Source organism: Camelus dromedarius, chromosome 5 (genome assembly GCF_036321535.1).
Source record: "Camelus dromedarius isolate mCamDro1 chromosome 5, mCamDro1.pat, whole genome shotgun sequence".
NCBI classification, from domain to species: domain Eukaryota; kingdom Metazoa; phylum Chordata; class Mammalia; order Artiodactyla; family Camelidae; genus Camelus; species Camelus dromedarius.
The window spans coordinates 58776904-58788414 of record NC_087440.1 but is presented as its reverse complement, the minus strand read 5'-3'; positions in this window follow the sequence as shown (position 1 = coordinate 58788414).

The window sequence follows — 11511 nt, the reverse complement described above, 5'->3', positions numbered from 1 at the left end:
GGCTCCAGCAGAGCATGGCCTTCTATTCCCTGTTGGACCACAACGCCTCCTATCACGTTAGGACTAGTTTCTTGGTTAGGAGCAAGTAAAATTACACCACAGTATAGACACTAAATGCCCTACGAGTATTACATCGCTAGCACTAGTTACACCTTAGAAAGAGAGTTAACCTGAAGCAAGGAATCTGTAATAGTGGAATGTTAGCCAGAGTTACAGACTAATTAGGAAAGCACTTCGGATGAGGGGGAAGCTAGTTAGCAACAAAATGAACTAGAATCCCTGTTTCCCTGTTACCCAGTCCAGACCCATCTGGTAATAGTTTGCTGCCCCTTGTTTGCTCCTTTGTTGGGATTCAGCACTGTTAGCAATATTTTACAATTTAAAGAAAATTCCATCTTTCATCACTTTAAAGGGAAAAGTCATATGACTATAGAACATGCATACGAAGCTGATTTGAACAGTGTTTCTAGTCATTGTATATCTCAAAGGCTTATCACATTATACTAACTTCCAGTTCAGAGCAAAAAATCAAGATAATATTAATCTCTGTTAAACTGGCAGATAGTGAGCTCCAGAGCCAGACTGCCTGGATTTTGTATCACATACAGCAGCTGGCTGAGCCACATGCTGGCTTTGTGACCTTGGGCAAGTTCACTTTACCCCTCTGTGCTTCTTTTCTCTTCCATAAAACAGAGTAAAAGTACCCACCTGATAGGGTCACTGCTAGCATTGAATGAGTTGATGCATATAGGAACACTTAGAACAGTGCCTGGCACAAAGCACTCAGTAGACGTTCCCTATTATAATTAGCCATTGAAGAAATCTAAGTATAGATTATATCTACATATACATTTAGTCAGATGCTCATAAGCAAAAAAACCTGTCAAATATATTGGTGAATATATCTGATATATAAATGGGGAGCACAGAAGAAAAACTTTTAAAAGAATATTAATAAAATGAAATCTTGCATTCCAGACAATATATAATATATATAGCTATATATTACAATATATAAATGCAATCCATCAAGACAATTAGTAAAACAAAGTGAAACTATTGCTTCATTAAACAGAACAATGGAACAGAATAGAAATCTTCTAAAGTAATTCCAAAACACACTTTAGTAATTGACAAAATTAACATCTAAAATTTGTAAAGAAAAGTTTAGCCACGCCCAAAGTAGTGGCGAGACAAATGATAAACAATTAAGAAAAGTTGTTAGGTCTTTTTTTTTTTTTATAGTTTACACCAAAACCTGAGGGGATTAAAGAGTTAAATGTAAAAACAAAATGAAAATATAAAATGTGAAAAATAAATATAGATGATAAAGATAATTATTAATTAGCCATCAGGGTGAGAAAGGACTTAACGAGCTTGAAATTAAAGGAAGAAGCCACAAGGAAAAAGAGCTTAATTTCAATACAAAAAATGTACTTGTACATTAAAATGTTTTAATTAAAATAAAGATTTGGAAAAAATGTTGCATATGGGGTTAAAAGTCTTAATATATAAAGCTCATTTACAAATCAGTAAGAATATACAATACCCAATGAGACAAAATATGGGTTAAGGACATGGGAGGTCAATTACCCCCCAAAAAACTCTAATGGCTAGTAAATAAAAAATTTTTGATTGGACTAATATTTAAAGGAATACAAAATTTAAAAATGTGATACTATATTTCTCTTACCACCTTTTATCAAAAATGATCAACTTTTAATAAATTATAGTCCTCACTATTGTGAAGGTTTGAGGAATAAATATTTTCCTTTACTGTTAATAGGAGTGTATTTTGCTACAACCTTTCTTCAGAGCATTTAAGTGATAAGGGTCAAAGGTCTTAAAAATTCTTATACCCTTTGAAGAGTAATTTCACTTCTTAAAATTTATCTGAGGAAAATAATCAGAGATGTGGCCAAAGATTTATCTGCAAAGATAATCATTGAACATTTCTCGTAATAGAAAAAAAAAAAAGAACAAAACAAGGGAATGAGTAAATAGATTGTTTTTCCCTATATGAAGGGACAATATGCATTCATTTAAAATAATGTTTTAGGAAACTACTTAATGATATGGAAAACTGTTTGCAGCATACTAAGTGAAAACACTAGCTTTTAAAAAGTTCAGTACTAGCATTTTTAATATAAATTTTTTTAAAGCTAGAAGGATATACTTTAAAGATTTAGTTTATTTTTAAGCAATGAAATTGAGGATTATTTTATTTTTTATACTTTTTACTTACTTCCCATATTTTTTACAAAGAACATGTGTTATTATTTTAGCTGAATTGTTAGTTGAGGTAACTGTACACTCACATGCAGTTATCACCACCAGGATATCAACACTGATACAATCCAGGGATCCCTTGCAGATCTCTTATTTCATTGTACTCATTTGTGTGTGTGTGTATGTGTGTGTGTGTTTAGCTCTCTACAGCTATATCACATCTGTAGGTTTGTGTATTCACCATCACAAGCAAGATACAGAGCAGTTTCTTTATGTAAGAAGCATCCGTCCTGTTTCCTTTTATACCCACACTTACCTCCCTCTTCTCCCATCCACCCTCCTGATCCCTTACCCTGAAAACCACTCATCTGTTCTCCATTTCTAAAATGTTCTATTAAATAAGTTAAATAAATACTTAGATTTGTTAAATAATATAAAACACTTAATGTTAAAGAAACAGACTGCTAAATATTCAAAATGTTAAAATACATGTAGTACATATTGGGATGTGAAATGTTAACATTTAAATGTTAAATAAATAGAACCATACTGTATGTAACCTTTAAGGACTGACTTTTTCTTTTTTCCACTCAGCATAACTCCCTAGAGACAGTAGTTTCTCTCTTTCTCTCTCTCTCTTTTTTTTTTTTTTTTTTTTTGCGCTGAATAGTACTTTAAGGTATGACTATGTCACAGTTTGTTGGACCATCCAACCACTGAAGGATCTCTGGACCATTTCCAGTTAGGGGCTACTATGAATAAAGCTGCTATGAACATTTGTGTACAGGTTTTCATTTAGACACAAGTTTTCATTTCTCTAGGACAAATGCCCAAGACTGCAGTTGCTACATCTTATGGTATTTGTGTGTTTAGTTTTCTGAGAAACTACCAAACTGTTTTCCAGAGTGGCTGTACCATTTTTACACTCTCACCAGCAATGCAAGTGTGATTCAGTTTCTCTGCATTCCTCGCCAGTGTTTAGTGCTGTCACTAATTTTTATTTTCACCATTCTGATAGGTGTATAGTGATAGCTCATTGTAGTTTTAATCTGAATTTCCCTGATAGCTAATGATGGTAAACATCTTTTCATGTTCATATTTACCATCAACAGTGAAATATTTCTTCATGACCTATATCCATTTTCTAATCTGATTATTTGGGGGATTTTTTTTATACTGTTGAGTTTTTATTTTTTGTATATTCTAGCTATCAGTCTTTTGTTGGATATATGGTTTGCAAATATTTTCTCTCAGTCTGTAGCTTGTCTAACCTATTTACATGATCTATCACAGAGCAAAGATCTTTCTTGCTTTCTTTTTTCTTTCTTTCTTTCTCCTACAAATTTCCAATTCATTAAAAAACCTGTCCAATGAGAAAGTAGGTATTTTTGACAGTACTAGTATAAGACTGCTGAGTTATATACAAAACTAGTTAATGTCCAAAGGGCTACACTATAACCTTCGGGGTTATCTATTTCACCAGACAGAAGTCATTTGGTCCTCTACCCAGATAAGAACTTATAAATTCACCTACACTTCTACAGAGTTGTAAATAGCCCAAACAATAGAAAGTCAAGCTCAGCATTACATTGCAAGAGTACTGAGTCATCTTTTTCCTTCTTTCCAAGTTTAATAATGTGCCAGGAACACGAAACTAAACTAATGTCAATGAGACTCTTCAGCTCGTGAGTTTTAAAGGATGATTTCAAATGCACAGGTAATCGATACAAACCTCCGGGCCTTGGTAGAATATTTCGTTTTGGGCAGGCCATCCAGTTGATGCAGACCAGTCGACTGAGCAAATTGCTGGGTATTTGCTTTCCAAGTCAGTGTGAGGAAGGCTCAATAGGCTTCACTTAAATCTTCTAGGGCAGCGTTTATAACCAGGACAATGAGTCAGGTGGCTTCACTGGCCACGGCAAAGTGTGGTGACAACCTTATAGGCGTCACTGCTCTGTCATTCTAGATACTATTTTAAATTGTTGGAGACCTGTCTCCAGGCTAACAGTCCTTGAAATGCTTTCCTGCTTCATCTCAGAGCACTTTCATGGCCCACCAGGCCCTGTGGGGCTGCTCAGTTAACACACATGCCTGCGTTCATGACTCTTCATGGCAGTGATGGACAACCCTAATTTGGATCCAGAAGCTGTAGCCACGACTTCTCTGATGCCTGGAGAAGGCGGCAGCATGAACTGAAAGGACTCCTTCTCCCAGGGCACCAGCCTCCAGGACCTGCAAGGACCTCTTATTTCTACTGCCCAGAGCCTTTCACAATTCCTGGTTCTCTAACCACCTCGCTTTGAGGAACTCAAAAGATCACATTTATTCACTAAGTAATGCTTCTGAATCATGCTTCTGGATAACCAGATCTTGAAGGTGTCTCTATTTCATTAATCAAGGTCTCAGCTAGCTGCTCTACCATTCAACTTCTACTTCAATGACCCAAAAGTGGTTTCTGTTTCTAGAAAAGGTGATTTCTCTAACTCTTCACTCCTGACACACAGACTGTTTTGTTAGAGTCTCCTCTCTTTCTTATTTCAAAACATTAACAATCACATACAGTAATGTACCACTGTTTAATGTGAATTACGAGGTGAAAATCTGCAAAACACCATCTAATCAAGGAAGAACGTTGCCAGGCCGGAAGCACTAGCGTGCCCCTTTCCAAACCCAACTCCTTCCCTCTCCAGAGGGAACCACTATCTTGACATTTGAATTAATCATATCCTTACTTTACATCATAGTTTTACCAATTTTCTATGCATCCTTAAATAGCATGGTTTAATTTTGCCCACTTTTAAACTTTTCATGAATGGAGTCATACCATATATCTTGCTTCTTTCATTCATCATTATTTGATGCTTCATTCATTTTGCTGAATCTAAATGTAGTTTGTACACATTCATTGTTATATAGTATTATGTGATGACAACATATATTTACCTATTTTTTAATCCATTCTACTGTTGATGAACACCGATGTTGCTTTCAGTTTTTGGTGAATAGGAATATAAATTATAAACATTCTTGTACCTATTTACTGGTGCAAATGTGCCAATTATTTCTCCAGAGTAAATAACAGTAGTGGAGTTTCTGGGTCACAGTGTATCCGACTTCAGTAGATAATGCTGAAGAGGTTTGCCAATTTACTCTTGTCCCCACTGCTCCGTGTGAGCAGGTATATTTTTAGAGTTCTGGTGGAGAGGCTTATGTGGCTGGTGATATCACAGAGTGATGCCTTTTTCCTTGGCTTCTCTGTGGATCCATGGATGTTAAAAATAGCCAAGTTACCTGGAACCCAGATTGAGTCTAACTCTGCCGAAAGACAATAGGTGTCAAAGTCATCCTTACTGGGCAGGTGGCCATGTTGTCATAATATCACAAATATTGCCAAAGAAAAGATATAATTTTGTAAAGCATAAAAATATTTGTTGCATTAAATGATGTTAGCAGAAAACAAGAACAAAATATTCATTGACAATTCTGTCACTCAACAAATCATACTGTTTTTCTGTTTCCTTCCAGACCTGGCTCAATTTACTATTTCAATTTTTACATAATCGCAGTCACAACATAGATAAAATGTTGTGTTTTGCTTTATTCCCTTAACAAGATATCATGAGCATTTTTTCCCTACTCTGCTACATAAGTTTCCTAATAACTGTAATTCACTGTGCAATATTCTGCCAATAGTGGCATCTCTGGAGGAGACAGTTCGGTCAGATTTTATTCCCCCCTAATCTCGTTCTTCATTCCCCATAAGCAGCCTCAAATAAAAAATATTCCAACTAAGGGAAAAAAAAGCATGCACTCGAAATGTAGCTTTAAGCCTCTGGCCTCCCTTCAACAAAATGTGTATCCCACATCCCTACCATGTACAAACGCTGGGGTTCTACTAACTAGCAAGGGTATACCATAGCTGACTTAATTGTTCTCCTGTTGGTGGGCCTTCAGATTGTTTCTAATCTTTCAGAGTTTTAAATCATGCTCATTCATACCATTGTCTTCCTTCCTCTGGATTATTTCCTTAGCATAAATTCTTAGAAGAGGGTTAATGAGTCAGAGACGAAATTTTTTTCTGGATCTTGATATATAATACTGAAGCAATTTACAAAAGTGGCATTCCAATTTATATTTTCATGAAGGATGTATGAATGTACATACTATATTCATCACGGTCATTAGTTGCAAACTAAGGAATTTATTGGCCCTTCCAGAGGTCCAGAAAGTATATCTTGGAGGCTCCGCACCCTTAAGGATGCCTAAACCACACTACAGGACTATTCTAAGAAGATTCTGCTGTTGTCATCAGGAGACATCACTGCAGCTCTCTTGCTGAGTCTGGCTGCTGGTTGATGACAGAAACTCTACTGCCCCCAAAGCTGGACACCTCTGCTGTCATCCCCACCAGAAAATGAATTCTGGGCATTGCCTGCTTCCTCCTGTTTCCCTCTTCTACTCAAACTCTTAATTGGATGTATTTGTAGAGTACATGTCTACATCCTTGGTGCAAAGGAGCCTGGGAAAATGAGTTCTGTGTTTTTCCTTAAGAGGTAGGACTTATAATTTGACAACTTCCCCAGATATAAAAAGGTTGTTCAAAAGATGCTCATGACCACAGACGCAGTATGTGTCTGCCTCACCTTCCACAAATACCAGTGTTAGATAATTAAATTGCTTTTGCGAATCAGTTATAAAATAGTTCTTTTTTTGTTTATCTGATTACTAATTAAATTTTAAGTTTCTAAGTACTAATTTTATATCCACTCACATAAATTATCAGTCGACATTCTTCATCTATTAAAAACACCTGTGAATGTATTTATTAATCTATTTCTCATAAGTGTATAGGAACTTTTATATACAGTAGAGGTTAACCTTAGTTGCCAATGTTTTCATCTTTCAACATCTAAATGTCACATCATTTCTATGCAGGGCAAAGCTCAGGTAGGCTCAGCTTGTTTCGTCTTCGTGCCCCTTTATGTCCACAATATCATTTATTCTAAGAAGCAGCAAGTCTCCTCATATATGCTCAGAGAATTCCAAGTGACTCTAAAAAGAGAAGAAAAAAAGAATAGAAAACCACAGGTATTTGTCTTAAGCCTTTGCGCATTTCAAGGATCTAGTTATTCTAGGAAGCATGAGAACCTTATGCCTGCAAGAGGCTAAGATGGATGGATCCTCATCATGTCTCAAGTGGTATTTTTTGAACAAGAAAGACAGACTTGACCTTGACATTTTTCTCCCTTCTTCATCATGGATTGATGAAACAGGTAAAGGAAATAATACTTGTTCTTTATGTCTAATCTTTCGTCCAAAGGATCATTAGTTTACAAACAGTGACCTAGAACTGAACCCAAGCCCTAATTCTGCACTCCACAAATGGCCATTTTACCTATGGGGGAAAAGCAGCTAGCTTGTTTTATTAAGGTTATAGATCATTTACCAGCAGAGTCAGGAATCGTGTATTTCTCAATTTGGTTCCTTGTTAGCACCTCCTGTGCCCTTTAGACAGAACTGTACAACTGCCAAATCACATTCTCAAGAGCCAGGGAATTAGGCAGCACTCTTTGGGGGCACCAGGCCATGGTCTTTTCTCCTCTGCCAATCAAAGTACAAAAGGTGCAGGTTAGCTCATAGACCACTGGACAAATGCCTAAATCTTTGCAGAACGATCTGCCCATCTTTTCTGAAACATATGGATTTGCCCTTGTTAATGCTGCCCATGATTGGGAATGTCTATGGAAGGACTTTTAACAGATGAATGGCACTTTCCACTCCTTGGTGAACTGTATACTCCCATGGATAATAAGAATAAATCCAATCAACATGATTGCACTTCAGAAAGGAGTGGCAGACGAGGGAGCAACCAATCAAAAGTATCTAAAGCAATGAATTATGCCCCAGAGGAGTCATCTTGCATATCCTTGGTTCTGTTTCCATGGTAGTAAAGATTGCTTGGGATATTCAAAGGCAATTTAAATGCATTTAGGCCACAGCTTACAAGGGGATCATCTTAGGAAAATCAGAAGTGAGTAAACATTAACAGCTAGTAAAATAAGCAGTATTAAAAACCACACTCCATCTTGCTTGCTTTTTTATTTAGTGAAAAATAAAATTTTTTTTTGACATCTGGAAACTTATGTCTGTTTCTAACTTGGGCTTAGGATGACTCATTTCAAGACTGTGCTACAATTGCCATATGCTAGAATACAGAAATCTGAGGCTGCTTATTTTTTAAATTTAATTTTTAAGCTCAAAAGTATTCACTTACATTACCATTCTTGCCAAGACCAGCCTCAGGAGTGTGCAGACCAGGTAGGGAAGCATTTCCCCACCTGAAAACACAACCCCTCACTGATGTGTCTGTCAGTGTTGGAGACTCATTTCTTTAAGCTCTAGTGACTTTTCAGCCTTTCAGAGTCTCTGGGGGAATTCAAAGGCCCCTCTGAGAAGAAAGCTTAGACTAGCACCTTAAAGCACCACCAGCTGTGATCCGCTAATACCCTGGTAGGAACCTGGAAAGGGGTCTCAAGATGAACATAGAAGAAAGAAGAGATTGAAAGAAGCAAGGGCAGGTAGGAAAGACAAAAAGCCTGTTTCTTAATATTTCCCTGAGGGCATTGCTTGATTTCAATAATTGGACCAAAGCCTCAAGTGGCTTTATTAACTTTATAATTTTGTTTAACAAATACTTTCACAGCACTTACTAGATGTTAGACACTACACTATGTACTTTACAAGTACTAGTTCATTTATTTCTCAGAACCACTAGGCACTTTTATTATCTCCAGTGGATCTCCATTATCTCTGAGTGCCAGATGAGGAAACATGCACACAGAGGTCGAGGGAAGGGTACCAAGGATCCTCCTGAGCCAGTAGGTGGCAGGGCTGAGATTCTGGATCCAGGTCTGGAACTGGCTCCAGAGTCCTCACTCTTAACCATTCCACTGTGCTCATATACAAACTGTGAATGCTTTCCACTCTCTTTGAAAGCTTTGGTGTTAGGGAAGGTGGATGAGGAGAGAGATCAGTTTAATGGTAACAGCTAGCTCCCAGAATGCAGCTTTCAAGTAGAGAATACATAATACTGTCTGCAGAAGACTCAGGGGACAAGAGTCCTGGAATTTGACTCCTTCCTCTGCTTTGTGTAACCTTTAGAGAGCTACAGCAACTCACTGCCTGCGTATTCATCTTTGAATGGAGACTTTGATGTTGACCAGATAAGAATTTTAATTTTCATCTGAAAGAGAGGTTGAACTCTCCCGGGGGGGGGGGGCGGGGGGGGGCAGTTGGGCATTAGCTTGATGGCCTGTGAAGGAAACTTCAGTTTTTGCTCCTTTGAAAGCAGAGAATAGTGGTATACAAGAAAAAAGTATTTTGGGGAATCTGAAACTCTTCTCTGTGACTTAGCGTCATGGGAATTTTCTTGGCCTGGGCAGTGAAGGTAGCATGACCCTCTCTCTATGAAGGATATGAGTTATTCACTATTTCCAACCATACAATTGCTTCGTTATGTCCACACCCACATTTTTCTGTTTACAGCCAAAGAAAAGGCCCATTGTTGATACCAAATCAGCACCTGAAAACAAGTGTATCATAATTCATCTAAAATATCTTAAACTATTCTGGGGAACAGTATATTTTATTTTATTTTATTCTGGAAAGCAATTTTTACTCATCTCTTATTTAAGAAAATGGTGTTAAATCTTTCTTGGGTATTAAAAATGTCTAGATACTTAAAGGTATTAGGTCTTTAAAGGTATTGCGATAATTCTTCACAACTCTCAAAACTGCATTTTCCTTTTTAAAATTTTATGTGTTTTTGCATATTAATAGTTTATCCACAGGAGCCTGGGTTTCTGGCCTTGGAGAGCTACAGAGGACTGAAGTAGTTGTTAGTCATTGTTCAGAGACCACTGCATTCCAAAGACTCAATGGACATTAAGTGATTTTGGTCCCTCAGGGGACATTTCCTTGGCTGTAAACAGAAAACTGGTAGTGGGATGTTGTTAGGGGTATTTAGTGGTTGAGGCCAGAGATGCTGGTAAATACCGTACAATCCACCAGACAGTTCCCTACAACAGAGGATTATCTGGCCCAAAATGCTGATTGTGCTGGGATGGAGAAACCCTGCAATAGAGATGTTCAAAACATTATTTGTAGGACTTTTTACAGACTCTTAATTTTATGCTGTTTACCTTATAAACCTTCTTGATGCATAACTAGTCAGTCCATCTTGGGGTTTACCAGCTCGAGAGGGTGCCCAGTAGGACTCTATGTTCAGAGGATCAGAGAAACTTATTTCAGGGCTTCAAGTTCCAAACCACACTAAAAACACTTTCATGAGCTAGCTTAAGAACCTAACCTTCATTTATAACTTTGAAAAACTATTTGCTAAGTTCTAGTCTTAGAACAAACTTTTGGAATGTATCTATTTGAAAAAGAGGTGCTGCCTTGGTGGCGTTTCTCAGTTCACCTCATTGGGAAAATAGTGGTGTTTGCATTGTTCAATGTCATGCTGTTTGCTCTCGGAACTACTAAAGAGTAAGTCGCCGCTAGGATGATCTCTGTTGCAAGAGTACAGAATATCATGGGTGAGGGTAAGATGATGGGCTTTGGAGTCAGTGTCACCTGTTTTTGATGTGTGGTCTTTCTGGCGCTAATCCTCAGTATAGTCATCTGAAGATACCGATTTTGATGGACTTGTTTGAATGATATGAAGTGATTTCTCCAAATCATGTGCACCAGTGCCTGGCACACAGTAGATGTTCAATTAATGCTAATTCTCTCCTCTCCACCTATTTTTCTTACAGAAAACTCTTCCCTTCTTCTCTTAGCTCATAAAAAATGAAATGTTCACCCTTTTGGAAGCATTGACAAGGGAGTTTTCATCCTTCCTTCCAGCTGTTATGTTCTCTTCCAAGGAAGGGGAAAAGACTCATCTGACTGGCGAGATTTGAGGAAAGTACATTTAGGAGAGCCCCATGAGTTCACATGGAAGTTTTGTACAAATGAGACAAAGGTCCCCCTCCGGGTGGACACAGTCCTCTAAACACAAGGCTTGATGAGCAGATGATATCTCTTTTCAACACAGGCACAATGCAGTGTGCCAGCTCAGTTAACAGAGAGTGAGCTGGATTTCAGCCCCCTCCTGCCCCTCAGCTGGCACCCTGTGCAGGGAACAACTTGCACTTATATGGGCATTCTCATTTTTAGAAATGCCCTGCCTGCAAAAAGCATGCATTTTCCTCTGCCCCTGGTTCTGTGGGTCAGCACATC